This window comes from Prenolepis imparis, unplaced genomic scaffold (genome assembly GCF_030444845.1).
Source record: "Prenolepis imparis isolate NDT839.2.m4 unplaced genomic scaffold, iyPreImpa1.0 SCAF_7, whole genome shotgun sequence".
NCBI classification, from domain to species: domain Eukaryota; kingdom Metazoa; phylum Arthropoda; class Insecta; order Hymenoptera; family Formicidae; genus Prenolepis; species Prenolepis imparis.
The window spans coordinates 11241627-11265264 of NW_028141165.1; the positions used below are offsets into that span (position 1 = coordinate 11241627).

At 32.5% G+C, this 23638-nt stretch overlaps 2 protein-coding genes and 2 long non-coding RNA genes across 10 annotated transcripts in view; 2 read left to right on the plus strand and 2 right to left on the minus strand.

The window, feature by feature from the left end:
* The window catches only part of Prd1 (pleckstrin homology domain-containing protein pruning defect 1), a 282723-nt gene that overhangs the window by 197365 nt on the left and 61720 nt on the right, over positions 1-23638 (plus strand). The window lies entirely within an intron of this gene.
* The window catches only part of Fas3 (fasciclin 3), a 301339-nt gene that overhangs the window by 124256 nt on the left and 153445 nt on the right, over positions 1-23638 (minus strand). The window lies entirely within an intron of this gene.
* The window catches only part of LOC145938777 (uncharacterized), a 431555-nt gene that overhangs the window by 93678 nt on the left and 314239 nt on the right, over positions 1-23638 (plus strand). The window lies entirely within an intron of this gene.
* LOC145938778 (uncharacterized) overlaps positions 1-23638 on the minus strand; it is a 73726-nt gene that overhangs the window by 14025 nt on the left and 36063 nt on the right. Inside the window, exon 4 of the long non-coding RNA XR_014425734.1 lies at positions 1997-2093. This is a non-coding gene — a long non-coding RNA (uncharacterized LOC145938778). The remainder of the gene's footprint in view (positions 1-1996; positions 2094-23638) is intronic.

Here is a 23638-nt window from a genome sequence, read left to right on the forward strand (position 1 = left end):
GATATATTTTCTAACGCATGCTGCGAAATTGTCGTTTTTCGCCGCGTCGCTCGGATCGTTACGTTTTAAGCTTACACGAAAATATGTTCGCTTTGGTATGCACCGGAGAAATATTTCCACCAATACACATGCATTATTTATTTCTCATACACATATAGCATAAAATTTTTTTATTTTTCTTTCTAAACAAATTATTTAAATTTTATTTTATTATTAATTTGTACGTGTCAAGCGCAATTCACAAGAAATGCTTTATTTTTTACTCAAATATAATATTTTCCTAAATTTATAAATTGTGGAATTGCGTAATTGCACATTACCCGCGTTTCAATGTTATTATTCTCCGATTTTATTAATAAAATTTTATTAATAATTTGCTAATTTTAACAAATTTTATATGTAAATCTAGGGTGCAGATTAAAAGCACGATAAAACTTCTTTATTGATATATCGATTGCGGTAGTCGCGAGATGATATAAAATGTCAAAACATAGTTTTACCATTAAATAATGTAATTACGAGATTCCTGACAAGCTATCGTATTCTCCTCCTAGACGTGCAAGTTGATACAGTTACCGGATTAAATTAAATCTGCAGAAGCAGATCTCGGATGAGAGTTAGTGAAATAAGTAACAGTGCGGCGACGAAACCAAGTCAAAGCTCGAAACTTTGATGCACGACGTGCAGAGTTCAAGTCGCCACATAGTTGCCCATTGCCATTAAAAGCTTCTCTTGGTTTAGAGTTCCACGGACTCGCAGGTCATCCCTTTGAGGCTTGACATACATCGCGTTTCGCGACTACTTCAGACGACGATACGCTTTTGTTTACGAACAAGAATGTTACTGATGTTAGCAAGTATGAGACAATCAACTGTTTAAATGGAAAATTTCCTGCTGATGTAAATAAAACCGTCTCTAATTCTCTCTACATTCACTCGCGAATAATCGAGATTATTTCGAAATAATCTCCATTACAGTTTATTTTTTTTTTTTAAAGTTTTTCAAAAAGTATGCTATTTGTCAGAATGCATTGAATTAAAAAATATAATAAATAGTTACATAAAATCAAAGACTCAAATTCATTTATATGTAAAACCATTAATATGTATATTAACAATTTTCATACAATTTTTATTTCATCAAACGAAAATGTGGGTAAAGTTAAATAACGCGCAGCGTTAATCAATTATGTTAACTGCGGTAAAGTATAAATCCGACAGTATTGGAGTAACACGCGCTTCGAACATCGTAATAAAATGTAGAACACGCTTGTCGAAAGTGCGGACGCAAAAGCTTTCGCGATCTTTCGAGAAAGCTTTACGATCAAACGGGAAACGTCAACGCGCGCGTTGCGTTGCCCGCGTTAGAGAGACACCGATATACGGAAATACTCGTAAAGGCTTTAAGTAGGTATTAAGTAGATGGCGAGAACTGCAAATGGCTGTAGATTAACGACCTCATCGAGCACTCTTAATAGCCACGGTTACAGGCAATTATGCCGAGCAGTAAAATCCATGCCCGGCCATGGAGTGGACTTTTACGATGGACGGTGAGTAGCGTGTGTTCCTACCTTTACTCTGCTTTTAGATTCCATCGTCGGCGGAATGACGAGCTAGCTTTTTACAGTTTGCCAACCGGCCGAAAGAAATCGTGCTCGCGAAAACTGGCGGCAAACGAATCGTGAATCGTTAATTTGTGAATTCTGATATCGTCGATAGATCGAGGGATTTTTCCAGAGAGACGTTATATAAGTGGAAGAATATAAATTCTTTCTCGATAGATATAAATGTCACTTAAAAATTTGATCGGAAACTTTTATCATTAATATTATGTGCAGTAAAGAATTAATAATTTTAATTTAGAATGTTAATCGTAATCTTTAGAATATTATTGGAAGATACATTAACAGTCGAGTAACATTTACAGTGTTATGAGATTAGTAGGATTAATAGAATAGATTTACAGAATATATATATTTTTTATTTGATAGAAATACCTTGACAGCAATATTTTATTCCGTGTTATCTCATAGCAAGTTGAATAAAACCGAAATACTCCATCTATCTTTAGTGAAAACGAAAATGCAATCTCACCTGAAACAGAAATAAAGCCATTTGTTAATTTGTTGTAATTTTGTTGCTGTCGAATATTGCTGCTAAAATTATTTCGCAATATATTTAAACCATATAATTAAGCTAAGTTATTAACTTGATTAACTTGGCAGTGTGTATAAAATAAATCGTGCATATAAAATATTCGGTGATTACTATGTTTTCTTAAAAACTCCATGATGAGAAAAATGTGCTCGCTATTTTTGTTCTAAACATTTAGTTCATTCATTCTTTAAAAATTCCAAGTTTGTTTGACGCAAATTAATTACGATAAAACACATATTTTTCATATTTAATACATTTTTTGCGCCGCTTTCTATGCCTCAAAGCATTATTTTCTCGTATTTTCCACCATTTCGCCTTGATGTTTTTTATTCCTCCCGTGTGTGTCTTTTATCTCCGATATCCGAACGAATCTTCGAGCGTTTTTCACTTCTTCCCGTTTCTCATTTATTATTCTGCCACGTTGTGTTATTTGCACGCTTTCAATCCGTGCATATCTTTCCTTCTCATCCCCGTCAAGCATGTTCGGAATGGATAATTCGCAGTTGGCAAATTCGCGTAATCGACATAACGACTGGCGAAAGCGAGAATCGCTACTACATTCGAGTTTGCTAAATTCGCGAGTTATGACAGTTTACATTAGCAAGCGCGAAAATGTATTCCATCTAATTTCCATCTGACTGATAACAACTTGTCAACTTGTCAAACGTTACGCCGAACAGTTGAATTTCAAAGAAAGATTTAAAACTGACGAGAGATCAAAATTGACATAATAAAAATAAAATTGTCTGTTTTATTTATTAACGAATTACTGGAAATAATATTAATCAATCATGAAATTTATAACTGCGAAAAAAAATTAAGAAGAAAGAAAGAGAAGGAGAAAAAAGAGAGTAGCAAAGAGAAACAGCAAATAATATAAATATCTTATGCAAATATAATCTTGTTAAAGTATCTTGTTAAAGTATTTCGTAAAATAACCATGTATGCATTATCATTATAAAATATATAATTTAATCTAATTATTTTTTCTGGCTTCGAAAAATCTCATCGATAAATTCGACGTTCAATATCTCATCGATAAATTCAAACATTAAATACGATCTTTCAAGGCTCGTAATACGCGAGAATCGTATTGTGCATGCTATCGAAAATTCCGAGAATATTCCATCACATATTATGAATACATATTATAAATAGGCTACAGTATTCACACAAGGCTGTGCTTTCGCTCTGAGCGCTTCGACGTTTCTGCTTTCCGGCAATTTAGCGATGCGCGATAAAAGCGCATCGTTGTACCTCAAATCGTCGTACATATCGATGACGTCAATAATGTAACAGATTGAGTCGTAAAATTCCGTAATATCGGGTAATATCGAAGCAGCGATCATGCACACTAAGCCAATATAGATATTACACAAAAATTGAAAAACATTAAAGCAAAAAAATTCAAAGTAAAAAAATTAAAATTTTTGTAAAACATACTTTGCACATATACAATTTTAATCTTTAAAATATAATAAAATATAATAAAAGTATTGATAGTAAAAAATTGGCATTAAAAATTATATAAAATTTAAATTGTTCATTACCAGGCCTCCGATATTGTGAAAATTTTATGTTCAATAATTGAATCGTAAAATTTTGTAATATCGGGAAATTTCGAAGCGATGTGTGTCGCATACTTGTGCGTAAGCCGTTATTATATGCATTTAGATATCGTGCATCGCTCAATGTGATGCAGTCTCTCTGTCTCTATTTCTCTTTTGATGAAATAATCCCATAAATATTCACATTAGATAGGCGGCTTGATACGGGAAATTGAAAAAATTGCCCCGCATCCTCGTGAGATTTTTTACTCAGACATGCTCGTTCGACGCGAAAACATTACACATTACGAAACCATCAAATTTTCAATCCAATGTTATTCACTTCACGTACGGTCATATCGTTCTTATTCTCTGTGTAACTGCGTTCCACGTCATGATTTCCAATTTTCATTTTAATCACGCTGAAGCTATTAAGAAACAGAACATTATATCCAAAAGTATCGGAAAGCGATTTACTTGAAATTGCGCTAGGCTTTTCATTCGCAGAAAAATATCTATTAACGGTATTTTATAAAATATTAATTTGCGTCACGCTCATTTTCTTTTGATCATGGGCATATCTATCGAAATACTAATAACATATTGTTGAAATAAACATATTCCAAATATTTAAAAAAGGAGAAATATTTAAATCATGCAATGTTAAATAATCATTCTTCTATGTATAGTCTTTAAAAATAAAAAAAAATTAAAACAATGCATGTAATTGTGGATATGCATTTTCATATAAATAAACACGAAATTAAAATTTTAATACAAAGCGTGTATTTCGATATAAGTATTTTTGGGAGAAATATGATAAAAAGAATGAAAGAAGAGTTTATAAACGCCATAGTTTTACTAACTTTACCTCATTTCCTTCCTAATTTCCGAGTCTTTTATGTCATAGAGATTATGTCTTCGAAGTAAAGTGAAGATCTCACTACTCTCTTTCTCTCTCACACACACAATTACGATATTTTACTATTAAATGAGTTCTCTCTATAACTATCTATATCTGAACGCAAATTACACTTTTAATGATCCGTATTCAAAGTATGTTGAGCAAAACATATTGATGGTATTATTGTCACGGTTTCGAGTATTCGAAATAATCAAATTATATCGTCCATTTATAATATTTATTTTCAAAAATATCATAAATTTCAGCTCGGTTCAAGTAATAAACATGCCATCGAGGAGAAGTGAAAAACAGTAATAAAAATCATACGAGAATACTGAAATATGACTGAATAAAATATACCTCGTCGAAGAGAAAATTTTTCTTTTGCATTTTCGTTCATGCAAAATATCATAATAAAATTATTTATATTGCTAAAAGTACAAATGCATTTCCATTGAACATATATCAAAGAGTACATATTCTACTCGTGATTTTACCGTGTACGTTCGTAATTGCAATAATTCGTGAAAAAATTTGCTGTTATAAAAATATTGTCGGAAACATGTGAGATACATTATGCAACATCGAAAGCTAAGTTCTGAGTATATTGCGCGCTACTCGATATTTCATGTATAAATCTATTTACAGATTAATCGATTGTATTCAATTTTGTATGTATAATATACTTGAGCGCGAGAATATAACTCTTGTAAAAAGTTAACGATTTACTACGAAACCAAATTTCCCGATAACGAAGTTTTTTCATCTACACTCTTTTTTTTTTTTTATTTACGGCACCACTCTTTCCATCTCCTCGACAGGTCTCCGCTTCAACGTCGTACAACTTTCCTGTTTGCTACAATCATATTTGCTTCCGCCGTGGATTCCCAATAAATGACATCGTCGATAAGCAAAAAGTGTATCGCCGGAGGAGAGTAAAAACAGAAAACGTTAAGATCTCTCGTAATGCAATTGCAAAGACGATGGCGTCGAAAATAGGAAAACAAAATATTATTTTGTTGAACTTATTTAAAATATTTTAATCATTATTTTAATTTTACGTAAATAAAATATCGCAACTGATAACATAATTAGACATAAATAGTATCTTTTATTTACGAAATTCACATGGCCGAAAAGTCTCCGATTATTTTCCTTTATATGTATATCTGATTACAAACCAAATTTCATTTACAAAATATTGTACTTAAGAAGATTAGATGAAATTTTAAAAGTAATGAACAAAATATTGTACATAAGAGGATAGAAAGGATTTAAAAAATAATGGCTTTTTCAATAATATTAAAACTTGAAACCTTAAATTAATTGAGAGATCTCGCCCGGAGATAGAGGAGGATTAAGTTGATGAGTTAGGCTGGGAAAATTTTTTATAAATGCAGGACGACGTCCGAATCCTCGTTGATGCCTCATTAAATTTTACTCTTTCTTTTTTTTTCTTTAAGGCTTCATAACCACCCGCGATCAAATCACGATCAAATCAGCATATAAAAGGGGAGGTAGAAATCGCGGAAGGTAGATCGTGCTTGTCCCTTTTAGAAATAATCCTCATGAATATAAATTGTTACATCCTCGAGCGGGATGACGCGATGAGCGGGAAAAAACGTGAGGAAAGAAGAAAATGAAAGAAAAGGAACTTTATCCGATACAAAAGTTCAAAGTTCTGTCCACTTGCTCGCTCGCACATAATTCTTAGCGCTTTGAAACATTTTTGCTCGTTCGTTTTTCGTGCTTAAATTACGAGTTAACTTGCAATTTTAAGCCTCGTTGAATCTCTCTAGCATATTCGATACTTGTTACAAGTATTTAAACAACAGATAAAAGCAAGCAAAGTTCATTTTTTCCTAAGCATTAATTATAATAATTTTGTTTACATTTTATATTAATGTTTTATATTAATTATTCACTTACATTTTATATTAGCTTATTGTTAGATCAAAGACAAATCGACAATGAGAGTGTAGCACTTCTAACTTCTATATAAGTTCCCTTTTATAATTATTATTGCCTTCTTATTCAGTTCAATGACAAAGGTATAATCGTCGCGATTAAATGTAATAATGATGTTCGTATGAAAGACTTAGGTTGCTAAGAGAGGGCATTTGGTTACCTTTGATGTGAAATTAGCCTAGTCGAGTGGCACGTTATATCCTTATTAATTCAGGAGACACGTGTAGTACCGAAAGGTTGCGACCCCTAAGAGTCATCATCGAGTGTGATCCGTTTTTATGAAATTCTTACAATAAATTCTACAGCGTTTCTACTTGTAATTCAAACACAGTCATAGTTACAAAAAAAAACGCTTTTAATAGAAAATTATATTTTCGCTCTTTTGAGATTGGAAGCTATTCTTACATTAAATTAAAAAAAAAATAGGCGTGGAAACGTAATCTTTTTTTTTTAACTACAGATATTGCAATTTGAATTAAAGAGAAAATGTTTTATAATGCTAAACTTTTTTCTACAATATTTTTTCTACAATGATCCTACAACACGATTCGATAAAAATAAATCCATCGGAGGATTAACATAATGTGAAACAAACAACAGAGCAATGTGTATGTTTATCATAGAGTATCTCCGTCGCTATCGGAATAGGTGGGCAGAGGGAATCGACACGATCGTTTCATGCAATGAGAATAGAGCCGGCTAGTCAGATAAGATGACCTCGTATGTAAATACGAACGTCTTCTCCTAGCTCGCGCATGAAGCGACAACGATCTGTCCCGCGAGAGTCGTTCGAACCTGCACCGAGTTCGCGGATCAACCCCAGGATCATTGGAGCCGGAGACCAGTTTGGCAAAATCCCTGGATACGTATCACGAAACCATCGTCGTCGTCGTTGTCGTATCACGAGATAGCACGCCCGGCGAAAAATCGAGAGATAACGTCTACAGAATGTGGATTAGAGTCAACGCGACCGGGGCCTCGAATGGAACGATTTCGGAATTGCGATTCGCGATACATCACGAACATATCTCCATCTCTATTTTCCTTCAATCCAAAGATCACCCGCAAGGTTTCGATCTTAGAATTTTAACGAGACGCGAACAAGAGGCTAGAAGCAACTGCGCCGTTTCTGTTTCTTGATTCTATTTGAGACTGATATAATTTTAAAGATTAAAAAGACATATTTATATAAATAACATAATAAAATTACGATACATAAAGTGCGTGTAATTTTTTAATGGTTCTTGACTTGCATTTATGATTTATGTTAACAAATAAATGATTGCGCGACGAAAAAGCTAAACGTAGTAAGAAATTGTTGACTCGTACTACTTAATAAATCTAAATTCTTACCTTGCGCAAAATAAAATTACGATATATAAAGTGCGTATAATTTTTTATTGTTTTTGATTGGCATTAATGATTTTATGTTAATGATTAAGTGATTGCGCGACGAAAAGGCTAAACGTAGTGAAAAATTATTAACTCGTACTACTTAATCTATCTACATTCTTACTTTGCGCATAATAAAATTACGATATATAAAGTGCGTATAATTTTTTATTGTTTTTGATTGGTATTAATGATTTTATACTAATAGTTAATATAAATCATTAATACCAATAAAATCATTAATACCAATCAAAAACAATAAAAAATTATACGCACTTTATATATCGTAATTTTATTATGCGCAAAGTAAGAATGTAGATAGATTAAGTAGTACGAGTCAACAATTTCCCACTACGTTTAGTTTTTTCGTCGCGCAATTACTTAATTATTAACATAAAATCATTAATGCCAATTAAAAACAATAAAAAATCATACGCACTCTATATATCGTAATTTTATTTTGTGCAAAGTAAGAATGTAGATAAATTAAGTAGTACAAGTCAACAATATTGTTGACTCGTACTACTTAATCTATATACATTCGTACTTTGCGCATAATAAAATTATGATATATAAAGTGCGTGTTATTTTTTATTGTTTTTCACTCGCATTTATGATTTTATGTTAATAATTAAGTGATTGCGCGATGAAAAGGCTAAACGTAGTAAGAAATTGTTGATTCGTACTACTTAATCTATCTATATTCTTATTTTGCGCAACATCTTTCTATTTATAGACTGATATTGATATTTCCTTATTCGCATATAACAATTATATACCTATCTCTATGTATTTGCTCTCTATAAATATTCCCGAAATAATTTGTCATTTCTTCTCATAATTCAATTTCGTTAAAATTCGCTAAATCTCGTCGCAAAATAAATTTATTAATTTCACTGTTATCAATAAAATAAAAACTTATATTTTCATTTACATATTACGAGTCTTCTATGGATAGCTCTATTGATTTTCTTTTAAATAATTTATTATATTGATTCTATTTTTTGTGAACTTTTTTCTTAAGCTGTGTACGAAATATATATTTCATAAATTATAAATGTTTCATATATGAATTGATCATTAATTCAATCCATTACTATATTGCATAATTCTATTAGATAATTGTATTGTACTTTATCATTGCGCGATTGGCTTTAACGAGCAACTAAAAATTGTACGACGTGATATTTTCAACACAAATTATTGCGATCCATCATGTTACGAAATTTATCGCTTGTCACTATTTCGCGAAATTTTTCACGAGCATTTTCATCTACGCTCGTGCAAAATAATTACATATCACATATGCTCTCACGAGACAAAATTCGCAAATCTTTTATTTCTCGCTCGTTCCTTCTGCAAAAAGGCAGTCTAAATTTTTTGCCATTAATTCTCCTGAATATTTAATGCACTTCCCCCGAATGTCTCGCGAATGCATAATGAATTCGTAATGCGTTCTCGTAATCAGAAATCAGATTCACAGATAATAAATTTATTCAATAATATATGAACTAGAATATCGTATATGTACAAACGACATGTAATCAAAAAACGAACTACGCGGCATTTGAAGAATAAAATAAATATTTCAGATCGTAATGTACTTTAGTAGTTAATTTAAAGTTTAGTAATTGTACTTAATTTACTTTAGTAATTAATTTACATAATTAATTTTCAAACAATCAAAAGATTATTATTATATATCAACAACAACAGCATATGTATATATGTATATAAAATAAAAATATTTAATGAAAAATAAATTTTTTAAAGAATTTTTGATTGACAAATAAACTAAATAATAGAGAAACTTCTACGATACATTGAAAAAGCTGCATTATTTTTTTGTTTACTTGAATTCTGCAACAATAGGAGATTAAAATGTTATAATAAATTTTTATTTTGCTAAAGTATTTTCAGCGCGCCAATATTTTCTATTCGATACTAAATTTCCAAGTATCAATTGAGTAATATAAATAAATAGATACTTTTTGCAAATATGCGTTTATTCTCATCGCAAATATTTCAAAAGATAGAGTTTATTCGATTTACTGATGTATCTCTTTGCAAACAAAATAAATTATATTCTCTTAACAATTTTAATGAAAATTACCTATCGATGCATTATTAAATCAAAGTATTATTTTTCTTTTTTTTTACTCATATGAGTTTTAAATAATTGCAAAAAATGTATCTATAAAATATAAATTTTTAAATTTAATTTTTATACCACCCAATTATTTCTCTTTGTATCTATATAATTATGACAGTGAGTGTATTCCCAATCGATTCACGAATTTTATGAATTTTCACACACAAGCAACGTACACTCGGCGACATATAAAAACTGCTAATGGAAAATTATTGTTTCAGCGGATGATTCCGCTGCGCGTATCGCTTTTTACATCGAATGAACGAAGATGCGAGACGGAAGAGATCATATTTTTCGCGTTTCTCGAACATAATGGAATTTCAGAAAAGCAATAGTTATCCCGAGCGAATATCGCAATTAAATGAAATTGCGCGAAAATTACAATTAGCTAATTATCACGTCATAATGCGATTGTCGCGATAATAGCATTAAACATTTTTTTTTTTTACTTTTTTTTAAATTACAGATACCCTACGAGACTTAATTGAATTATTATCGTTTATTTCAGTGTCAAATAGATAACGTCATTGCATGGGGGTCGGATCTGGGTTAATTTAAAGTATTATCAGACACACCGAAAGAGAAGCAGAGAATGAAGAACAGAAAATAGACAAAGGGGAATGTCAGGTACAGGCGACGATGTTTTGAAACTTGATGAAATGCGCTCTCTCGCGGTTGTCTTTCTATTTTAAAATTTCTCTCGAAATTATTCCCAGAACCAGCATTTATAACATGGTATAATAGGTTGAAACGGACATAATTATAATTAATTGGAACTAATTATTTAATTCAACTAAACTAACGATTATATAGTATCACATTTTAGAATATCATTAATATATATTTAAACAACTATTATATATATTTAGATATAATATATGTATGTGTGTATGTATATCTTTCCGTATTTTATTATACCAATTTCTTATTCTAAAGTTTTCACTCCCGTCTCCTGGATAACAAAAACGTAGGAACTAATTCAGCAAAAATTGACAAGAGCGCACAATAAAATCCGCAACGACGTTACGCGAGAACGTATTAATTAAAGGATTAATTAACTAATTTCCACGCATCCGAAGCGCGCGAGAATTGTTGTTGGAATCTGATAAACAAGCCTAGAAAGATATCGCTGTTCGTGGGTGGTGGTTGAAGCGGCGTGTGGTTCGTGACGGTATTTTGACAACGGCCGCATTTCGCGTCATAGTCACACAGCCGTTACATGCCGATGCGTGCACGCATCCGTTATACGCGGGTGACATGCAGCACGACACGTACCTGCGGGCCATGCACGTGTACCTGCGGGCCATGCGCAACTAACGTGTTTCCTGCGATCGGAACTGCGAGGGAACCCTAGCGTGATCAAGAGATAGGTCGCTCGACCGGCTGCAAATACATTCGCAGCTGCCGATTGTAAACGACACGTCTCATCGGGAATTAAATTATATATTTGTCAATGACGATGATTCGTGGTAATTGGTAAAACGCGTGCATATCATAATCAATCGCCGAATTACATTTTTCGCTAATGCATTTCACGAAAATGTTAAGCATAAGCTCGTAGCTGAAGTGTTCCTTAGATGAATGGAAAACTCTTTGTCGTAGAAAAATCAATATTTTTAATAAATAGGAAATTGCTTCCTTAATATTTAATAAGTTTTTTAATTATTGAGAGAGAGAGAGAGAGAGAGAGAGAGAGAGAGAGAGAGAGAGAGAGAGAGAGAGAGAGAGAGAGAGAGAGAGATGTGATGGATAAATTATAAATTTATATTAATTTTGCAATTATTATAGAGTAAGAGTTTATTTTATAAACTAATTATATATATTTATAGAATAATAAAGTATACGAAATTTTCTTTTTATTTTAGCTAAACAAACCTGCGATTTACCTCGCACGGAATTTATATATAAATCTATCATTATTTACACATAAAGCATTGCATTTTTTATGTGAAAAAAATTACTGTGGTGCAATAATACTATAGATTTTATAATAGTAACTATTGCTACTATTTAAAATTCTAAAGATAGTAAACTTAAATGAAATGACGTCGTTGCCATCTACACGATTAATTATATAAAAACGCGAGTAATCACATTTTCACTATCAAGGGAAAACTATGCCAACATACCTAGCTAGCTCATTTTTACTTCCTCATTCGAATAGTTCGACACACCTATAGCGTGATCGTCATACAGCTTATTTTACACCATCGGTTCTACCCTGTGGAACGTGAAACGCCCTTCTTGTACACACGCGTGCACCAACGTAATGTCACTGTGTGACACGCGCGCCACGCCTTCTCTTCTAGAGTAAATTAGACTCATAAATGACAAGCGTTAGTAATTTATCATCGTGCCCAAGGAGGTACTGTTGTGATGTACGATGTTGGCGCGTAAATGGAAAGGTAATTAACGCACGTTTTTGTAATAGGAATAAACTCTATGTGCTTCATTCGTAACTTCATTCTGAAAATGAAAATTTTCACGCTAATCTTTTTGCTTTGCGTTTTTAATTATGTTTCGAAGTGTTAATCGATTTTATTTAAAATACATGTTTATTACCCTATCAGGATTATATTTTTTTAAGCATGATGCTTAATTATATAAAAAATTAGTAATATGTTTATAGATTTGAAATATGTAACTGGGAAATATGTTGAAATGAATATTTACATGTAATCTTCAGTCTCATAAAAAAGATTAGTCTCATCAATGACACAATTCGATACGATATTATTACAATGCGAAGAATTAGAAATGTTCTTATAATTTGATATAGTCAAATGAAATGATAATGTATTATACTTGATGGAAATTAATGAGGCAGTCCTAGGTTGATGATTCAAAGAAGAAAAAAAAATCAGAAACTTTCTTCTGAAGAGCTGTAACGATGTAATCTTAAATTAAAGCTGTCCGGGAGAATCAAACGCGAAAATCCCCTTCTTAACTTCATTCACTGACCCTCCAATTATCCCCTTAGCCGGGATTCGGCGTCTCGTTAGGCGAGTGCAGCGTTCAAACACACTCAGCGCAAGCGCGTTACATTAGTAATATAGCTTAGAAGTAATTACTAGCATCGGCGAGTTCTCCGGAAACAGCGGTAATTAATTCGATCAAGCGTGAAGATCAAAGGCGCGTGTAATAATGCATCTTTAAAGCGACGACCTACGGTCGGTCTACGGAAGCAGGCTAATTAATATTCGCCTGGCGGAGGGGAGAAGGGGCAAAAGAGAGAGAGGAAGAGAGAAAGAGAGAGAATAGGGTCGATCGAGGCGCATGACACAACGTTGTGGCGGCTTAATCGAGGATTCGTTTGACGAACGACTCCGAGTTTACGCCCCCGTTGTCCTCCCGTCTCTCGTTCGCTTGTACAAACAAAACGATCGCGTCGGCGTCATAAACCCTGTTGAACTTTGTGGTCTAATTTCCTCGTGTAACCGCTCCGCCCGTTCGTGTTCCTCGTGCACGGCCACGTTGTTGCACCTCTTCGGGGCCGATCCCGACGGACCTGTTCGACCTTACTACGGATAATACCTTCGTCCGTCGACGTTAACTCTTTGTGCATGGCGAATAAACCGTAACGGGGAGGCTGATGCCGACTGAAGAGTCATTCCTGAAGCTCAGTGCGTGACTTCCAGGATGTCTAGGCTTACGTTACACGCGAAAGAATCAGAGTATCGCGACTCTGCGTAACGATTAGTTGACATACATTTGGATGGTTAAAATAAATGAAAATAAATGATTAGAACGAGAATAATCAGTGTCGTTTGACGACTCAAAAGTAGAAAAAGGAAAATATATGTGTGACATTTGTTGCACATCTGCAAGTTATAGAGATTAATTTTTTTTATATTTTTTAGTTCCATATTAATTATTATTTTAATTCCACGACATTGTATTCCATATGAAACATGATATAATATTAAGATATATTTTTTTATATAAAAATAAAAAGAAGCATCTCGCACTAAGACACTTCTCGTTTTTCAATCGATTAAAAGTAACAAATATATCAATCCTGAAGAGATGTTATACAATCGCTACTTCATGTCGATTACGCGATCGTTAAACGTTTTGTCAAGCGACACGTCGTAACGTTTCTGGCAATATATTGGATCGTTTATAAAATATCTCGCTTTCGTCAAGGCGAACAAAAGTCATCGAAACTTCTGCTACGGTATCGGTAACGCGAGAAGCTGATAAATCAAAATGGAAATAAAAGTTATTTATCGGGGACGCGAAAGAGAGATCAGCCTGTGCGCGGCTTGATAAAGTGGAAAAATGCAGCCAGGAGGCTTTGTCGAAACAACAGGATCGGCCATCCCTCAAGCTCTCCCCGCCGTCCCAACCCCGCCGAAACCCATCAGCAGCCCGGCGTGCTTGCCCAGTTTTATCACGACGCCGTTTATCACTGCTTGCCTAGACAATGCCGTTGTTGTTCCCATTGTACAGCCCACGGGGATGCCGTCGTGACCCATATCCTCTTACCGAACATTCCCACGGAGAGAATCAAACGCGTCGGCTACGACTGTGAACCTTTCCGCGCTCTCGCGACGTGGAATATCAAACGGAAGGAAGAAAGGCAGCTCCTCTTTTCTCGATGTTCCTTCCCAGAGCAGCTTTTGCGTCTATCGGGAATAATCTCGCCTATTATCGCCGAGAAAAATCGAACTCTCGCTCGCGCGGGTCGGGAAAAGTGAGATGAGGTCAGAGACGAGAAGAAAGTGCTCGGCGCCAGAATTACGGTCGCTTAATTGTCTCCTCTCGAGGCGAACTAATAAAAAGTATTTTACCAGAGAGATCGCGTGGGGCATTGAGAAGAATTCGTGCCGGGATTAAGGCCAATTTACGCACTTCATTCTTGATGAACATCTCGCGAGAACGAAGCGTCCAAAACGAGGGGAAAAAATGTGTATAAATGGACATTTCCGCGAGAATAATCTACGTCTTGAATGACGGGAGAAGAAAAAGCGTCCTTTCAAAAAATGATTTTATAAAAACTTTATTATGTATCTACTTGAATCTATTATTAGAAATGAAATATTTCAAGAGATATATCAATGATATTCCTTCGCTAGAGAAAATCATCTATTAATAAGTACATAAATCGAGATGCTGATATTTTTTAAGTTATAAAGGATAAAAATATATCTAGGGAATTGAGTGAATCGAACAAAAAAAAAAACAGATACGAAGAACATCGTGTCCTTCGTTTTATTTATCACACACATTTCCGAAATATATTCTTCTAATAATACTTGAAAAAAGAAATTTGTTCCATCATCTTTAATTCATTCCGGAAGGAACCGTACAAATTCGCCTTCAGATACTTTCCGATGCAATTCTACAGATCAATGCGATGTTTTTCAATCACTAAATCTCACAAGAAATGCAGAGTGCCGAGAGAAAAACGAGGGAAAAATTTTCAATGAGAGCGACGCGATATTGCGGTTTCCTTTATTGCAATTGGTAACGCCGTGACTTGCTCTGTTTTCCGCCACGAATTATTCCCGAGGCGGAGAGTTACAAATATTTAATAACCAAACTTATTCCGTTTCTACTTATTCCTTTCTCCGCTTTTGTTTCTATATTGTCGGTTCTATCAAGTACGTCTATCAAGTGCATCCAAGTGTCACAAACATCCGGAATATTGGATGCTGAAGCATTTCTCAGAATAGCACCAAGTCATGGTAACAATCGTAGTAACATTAATGTTATGGCAGCTGCGATATTATAAGCAATAAAAGTGTTTTGACATAACGTACCGTAAAATAATAATAAAGATAATGCTAATAGAGATTGATAAAAATATGATGGAATATATTATATCAACATTAAATAATGACAGCGATAATCACAATGGAATCGTTAATAATATGTGAAAATAATCCGATTGCTTTTAATTTAATTAATGAAATAAACTGAAATTGTTGAAATAATGAAGAAATTGTATTAAATATATTCATACGTAATATTTGTATATTCATATGTAATAATAGAAACATTTTATCAACAGGAAAAATGTCACTACGCATTAAAAAACTGAAATAATCCGGTAGAATCGTTAATATGTATCATAAAATTACAATAATGAATTTTAAATTTCTATTTTTATTTAATAATTTTTAATTTTTTAAAACGGATATTTTTAAAGAAAAAAATCATTATAGATATTTAATTTCTATATTATTATTATCATCTATATTTTTTCATCTTTCCGAGTAACACCAAGTTAAAGTAGTGAAAAACAATATAGGACAAAAGTGCTGGAGAAACAGGGGAGGACATATATGGTTATTAGTTATTAAATACTTGTTACTCCATTTTCGTTCGTCGATCCAACTTCGAATTCGAGGAACGAAATCGCGCAGGATTACAAATCGTAATAAGAGAAGCTGCAATATCGAGGCGTTAGTGCTAGATATTTCTCTATCTCTTTCGCTATTTCCACCACTAGAACATTTCTCCGATATCCAATGCTGAGCCGTGAACGTGGTTAAGACACACGACATTCCCTCCATATAACTCCAGAAACTAATTTACATGAAAGCAAAGCCGCGCGCTATCCTATACAGCCTGATAAAATTGAAATCGACGAACCTATCTCGATTCGCATACTTTCTTCGAAATCGGCTTTAACGCAATTTTACGTCTATATTGATTTGTGTCAAGAGATCGCGAACAGTTTTTAGGAATGTTTTACTTACTCTCCACAAGTTTATTCTTCATTCAATCAAGAATTTCTTCATTGTTTTTCGATTATTATTATCTACGCTTTTCCTTTCGCGTTTGAATTTTTTTGCCACATCGATAAGTCGAGAGGCACTCTGCGACGACGTAGATTTCATCGCATATCTACCGGAATGACGTACGATCCGCGGATTAGCTCCGAACACGACGGAGAGCAAGATAGGTACACGGAGATTTAAACCGACAGAGGACGAGCTGTACTAGGTATAGGAATTGCCCGGCATACATACGTCTACGAATGGTACCAAGATCGCTCTGCGCGCATTCACGATGAATTTTCTTCGCTCTGAATATTTCGCGCACTCTATAAAATCCTCTTATTCCTCCCCGATCCACTTACTTTTCAACCTTTACAAATTGTAAGCACCTTATGCGTTCTGATTATACGTTCAATCGGGCAGCGACACGACGTGAAATCCTGCTTTTATACATGAATCTTAAACGCGTGCGCGTTGTAAAATCACGGAAAACTTGAACTTAATTACATTGAAAATGTTTTTGCAAAAAGAATATCTCTCTATACATTTACTTTTATTTCTTTCTCCTTTAAAAGAAAGGACAAACAAATCTTTTTTTTCTTTATTTTCACAATAAATGTGTAAGCAATTTAACATTGAAATTAATATTAATTTTATTATTTTATCGATCGACTAATTTTTGCAAGAAAATGTTTTATTTCACGCTCAATTAAATTTTAAATATAAAATAACAGAAGAAGTTACAGAGTAAAAAAAAATTAATATGGCATCTTTATTATAATTTACATTAATATATTTTAATGCAAATTATATCATGCATCTTTCTTATATAAATTGCAAGATATCTTCAACGTTCATTAGAGTGATACTACTATCGCACCTCGTCGTGCTAGTAGCAAGATATGAAAATCGAAAAGCTACGATAAGAGAAGACCAAAGTTTGTTCACTCTTCCCTATTTTTGCCTCAAGTTCTTTCATATCGACGTCCCTTTATTTCTTAGACGAGACTCGAGACATTCTTCGTTCTCGCAAAGTTTATTGGTTGACGGTGGCAATTTTGGAACACGGCAGAGACCCGGAAGTAGCAAAGTTTTACTGGCGACGCTTACTTGCCCAAGTATTTCAAATCTTACACGCACATCTATGGTTCAACACCATTCCTCTTCTGCTGTTAAATATTGAACACCGCCGATAAGACAACGACTTTCATTTTCTGATCATTTTTATACAACATTATGCTATCGAATTGACCCGTCACTTTTAGATACAGTATTAATAATAAAAATATAAAAATCTACCACACATTTTATTTTTCTATTATTAATGATTTCCACGCAGAAAGAGTTAGGAAAATTAATTAAAATTATAAAATAATGTAATATGAGACAGAGTATAAATAATATAATATTATAACGTATTATATAATTCATTGCATATCAATCGCGCACTTTATATCTTGGATATAGATAAAATTTAACGAGTTTAAAATTTAATTGATGAAAATTTCATAGAAATATTACAATTATAAAATTTGCGATTTTAATTAAAAAAGTTTAAATAAATTAAAATTTATTAGGTTAAAAATATATTAATATAAATAAATAATAAGATCTATTCTGTTCAAATAAATTTCAATATTTGTATTGAATTATATTGAACAAACCAATATCCAATAATTAAAATTACAATCTGTATAAAATTAGAGAAAATTTAACACTTTCAATTTTTTAAATATTTGATATTATAATATGATAGACTTTATTTTATTGATCACACACACACACAATGTTACGTAAATTAAAATCTAATAACTTTTTAAGTTTTCGTTTTACATGAAAATTTTAATTTCAATCTTTATCTTTATGTAAATTTAATTATTTTATCTCATAGAAATACTTCAAATGTATATCAGTGATCGTTGCCAATTGAGATTATCTCTCACTAAACATGATATGCTAATTTTCCCAAAATGACGTCCCCACAGTATCGCGAGATTAAACTAATTTCTCGCTATACCGACACTGGTTGCTTGCACGAGCAGGCCATTTATCGGTTTCTAATTACGTTTAATCGTTACGATTTCTCAGGATTAGCCGAGGAGAAGCGGTCAAATGAGACGTCGCGATGGCACGTCCGTGGCTGATCTTATGGCTAATTCGAAGTTAACGCCAATTACTTGCAACTTTCTCTGACTACCGTCGCGTCGCTATTCTAATTAGCTTATAAAGTAGTTTTTAATCAAGACTTTATAGTTAATTTGTTCACAAAATCCTATTCCATGCTATTTTAGCATGATTAAGTTTCAGTAATCACAGACATCAAAATATCAAAAATAATTATTAATAAATTTATTGCTAAAAAAATGATCGCATTTATTTTATATATTGTTCGATTATTTAATTAATCAAACCAATTAACTAAGCTTGCATATATTTTTGTAATCAGTGAAACATTTCTATAGAAAAATTCGTATTTTATCGATGTGTATTATTTGAGAATAAAGCTCAATATTTAATGCTTTCAATGAAAGTTTAATATATTAATTTTTATGCAATTATATATTGTATAAGGAGCTATGTGAACCTAGCACCCGACTTTTCAAAAATTAATTTTTTTAAACGGAAAATAATAGCATTTCGTTTGTAGTTGTTTGTAGTAACAATAATTTTGTTTGTAGTTTTATCAATTAATTAATAAATAAAAAAAATTTTTTTAATGACTCGCACCCGACATTGAGATATTGCAAATCCGCTTGCGTAGTCTTCTTTAGAATTGTTTGTAGTTGTTTGTAGTGATTTTCCTTTCGTTTGTAGTTGAGCGGTTTATAAGTTATAAACAATTGTTTATTCGTCCAAGAGCTAACTATGTCAATTTTCAAGATTTTTTAAATCCGCTTGCGCAGTCTTCTTTAGAATCGTTTGTAGTTGTTTGTAGTGATTCTCCTTTCGTTTGTAGTTGAGCGGTTCAAAAGTTATAAACAATTGTTTATTCGTCCAAAAGAGGTAAATTTGTTAATTTTAAAGATATCGCAAATCCGCTTGTGCAGTCTTCTTTAGAATCGTTTGTAGTTGTTTGTAGTGATTTTGCTTTCGTTTGTAGTTGAGTTTGTAGTTGAGCGGTTTAAAAGTTATAAACAATTGTTTATTCGTCCAAAAGGTAAATTTGTCAATTTTTAAGATTTTTCAAATCCGCTTGCGCAGTCTTCTTTAGAATCGTTTGTAGTTGTTTGTAGTGGTTTTCCTTTCGTTTGTAGTTTAGCGGTTTAAAAGTTATAAACAAATTGTTAATAACTGTTTATAACTTTTGAACCGCTCAACTACAAACGAAAGCAAAATCACTACAAACAACTACAAACGATTCTAAAAAAGACTGCGCAAGCGGATTCGCGATATCTTTAAAATTAACAAAGTTAGCTCTTGGACGAATAAACAATTGTTTATAACTTTTGAATCGCTCAACTACAAACGAAAGGAAAATCACTACAAACAACTATAAACGATTCTAAAGAAGACTGCGCAAGCGGATTCGCGATATTTTAAAAATTGACAAATTTATCTCTTGGACGAATAAACAATTGTTTATAACTCTTGAACTGCTCAACTACAAACGAAAGGAAAATCACTACAAACAATTACAAACGATTCTAAAGAAGACTGCGCAAGCGGATTCGCGATATCTTGAAAATTAACAAATTTACCTCTTGGACGAATAAACAATTGTTTATAACTTTTAAACCACTCAACTACAAACGAAAGGAAAATCACTACAAACAACTACAAACAATTCTAAAGAAGACTGCGCAAGCGGATTTGCGATATCTCAATGTCGAGTGCGAGTCATTTAAATAATTTTTTTTATTTATTAATATAGATAAAACCATATATACAAACGTAATAATTGTTACTACAAACAACTAGAAACGAAATGCTATCATTTTCCGTTTAAAAAAATTAATTTTTAAAAAGTCGGATGTTAGGTTCACATACCTCGTCGCGTGCGAATAATATTTTATTACTTCATTAATAGAGTTTATTATTTATATAATTTATGTAAAAAAAATTGTTGTAAGGAATGATAACGCTATTATCGCGATATTCGTCGAAATTATTTGAACGAGGAACAGAAGTGTGCAGAGATGAAAAAAGTTCGGACGCGTTACTATTGTCGCTTATATCGGACGGATAATCACTGAAATCGGCTGACCAGTGCTACTTTCTATCCCTGATTAATCGCCAGACTCGGTAAAAATCACTTTCTCATTATTATTGCATATTATATGCGCGTATAATATGACTCATTTGAGCGAGATTTGTTAAATAATTTTGTTGAGACGCTCATATATACATGATGTCATATGGTTTAAAACTTTTTAGGGATAGAAAGTAGCACTGGTCAGCCGATTTCAGTGATTATCCGTCCGATATAAGCGACAATAGTAACGCGTCCAAACTCTTTTCATCCCTGCACGCTTTCATTCCTCGTTCAAATAATTTCGACAAATAATGCGATAATAGCATTAATAATGTTATCATTTCTTACAATTTTTTAAAAATTTTATTTACAAATATTTAAATAATAAATTCTATTGATTAAGTAATAAAATATTATTCGCACACGACGAGCTATGTAAACCTAGCACTCTACTTTTTAAAAATTAATTTTTTTAAACGGAAAATGATAGCATTTTATTTGTAGTTGTTTGTAGTAACAATACTTTTGTTTGTAGTTTTATCAATTAATAAATAAAAAAAATGTTTTCAATGACTCGTTTGTAGTTGTTTGTAGTAATTTTCCTTTCGTTTGTAGTTGAGCAGTTCAAGAGTTATAAACAATTGTTTATTCGTCCAAAAGGTAAATTTGTTAACTTTAAAGATATCGCAAATCCGCTTGCGCAGTCTTCTTTAAAATCGTTTGTAGTTGTTTGTAGTGATTTTCCTTTCCTTTATAGTTGAACGGTTCAAAAGTTATAAACAGTTATTAACAATTTGTTTATAACTTTTAAACCGCTGAACTACAAACGAAAGGAAAATCATTACAAACAACTACAAACGATTCTAAAGAAGACTGCGCAAGCGGATTCGCGATATCTTGAAAATTAACAAATTTACCTCTTGGACGAATAAACAATTGTTTATAACTTTTAAACCGCTCAACTACAAACGAAAGCAAAATCACTACAAACAACTACAAACGATTCTAAAAAAGACTGCGCAAGCGGATTCGCGATATCTTAAAAATTAACAAAGTTAGCTCTTGGACGAATAAACAATTGTTTATAACTTTTGAATCACTCAACTACAAACGAAAGGAAAATCACTACAAACAACTACAAACGATTCTAAAGAAGACTGCGCAAGCGGATTCGCGATATCTTTAAAATTAACAAAGTTAGCTCTTGGACGAATAAACAATTGTTTATAACTTTTGAATCGCTCAACTACAAACGAAAGGAAAATCACTACAAACAACTACAAACGATTCTAAAGAAGACTGCGCAAGCGGATTCGCGATATCTTGAAAATTAACAAATTTACCTCTTGGACGAATAAACAATTGTTTATAACTTTTGAACCACTCAACTACAAACGAAAGGAAAATCACTACAAACAACTACAAACGATTCTAAAGAAGACTGCGCAAGCGGATTCGCGATATCTTGAAAATTAACAAATTTACCTCTTGGACGAATAAACAATTGTTTATAACTTTTGAACCACTCAACTACAAACGAAAGGAAAATCACTACAAACAACTACAAACAAATCTAAAGAAGACTGCGCAAACGGATTTGCGATATCTCAATGTCGAGTGCGAGTCATTTAAATAATTTTTTTTATTTATTAATATAGATAAAACTATATATACAAACGAAATAATTGTTACTACAAACAACTAGAAACGAAATGCTATCATTTTCCGTTTAAAAAAATTAATTTTTAAAAAGTCGGATGCTAGGTTCACATACCTGTCGCGTGCGAATAATATTTTATTACTTCATTAATAGAGTTTATTATTTATATATTTGTAAAAAAAATTGTTGTAAGGAATGATAACATTATTAATGCTATTATCGCGATATTCGTCGAAATTATTCGAACGAGGAACAGAAGTGTGCAGAGATGAAAAAAGTTCGGACTTTACTATTGTCACTTATATCGGACGGATAATCACTGAAATCGGCTGACTAGTGCTACTTTCTATCCCTGATTAATCGCCAGACTCGGTAAAAATCACTTTCTCATTATTATTGCATATTCTATGCGCGTATAATATGACTCATTTGAGCGAGATTTGTTAAATAATTTTGTTGAAACGCTCATATATACATAATGTCATATGATATAAAACTTTTTAGGGATAGAAAGTAGCACTGGTCAGCCGATTTCAGTGATTATCCTTCCGATATAAGCGACAATAGTAACGCGTCCGAACTCTTTTCATCCCTGCACGCTTTCATTCCTCGTTCAAATAATTTCGACAAATATCGCGATAATAGCATTAATAATGTTATCATTTCTTACAATTTTAAAAAAATTTTATTTACAAATATTTAAATAATAAATTCTATTGATTAAGTAATAAAATATTATTCGCACACGACGAGCTATGTGAACCTAGCACTCTACTTTTTGAAAATTAATTTTTTAAAACGGAAAATGATAGCATTTTGTTTGTAGTTGTTTGTAGTAACAATAATTTTGTTTGTAGTTTTATCAATTAATAAATAAAAAAAATTTTTCAATGACTCGCACCCGACATTGTGATATCGTAAATACACTTGCGCAGTCTT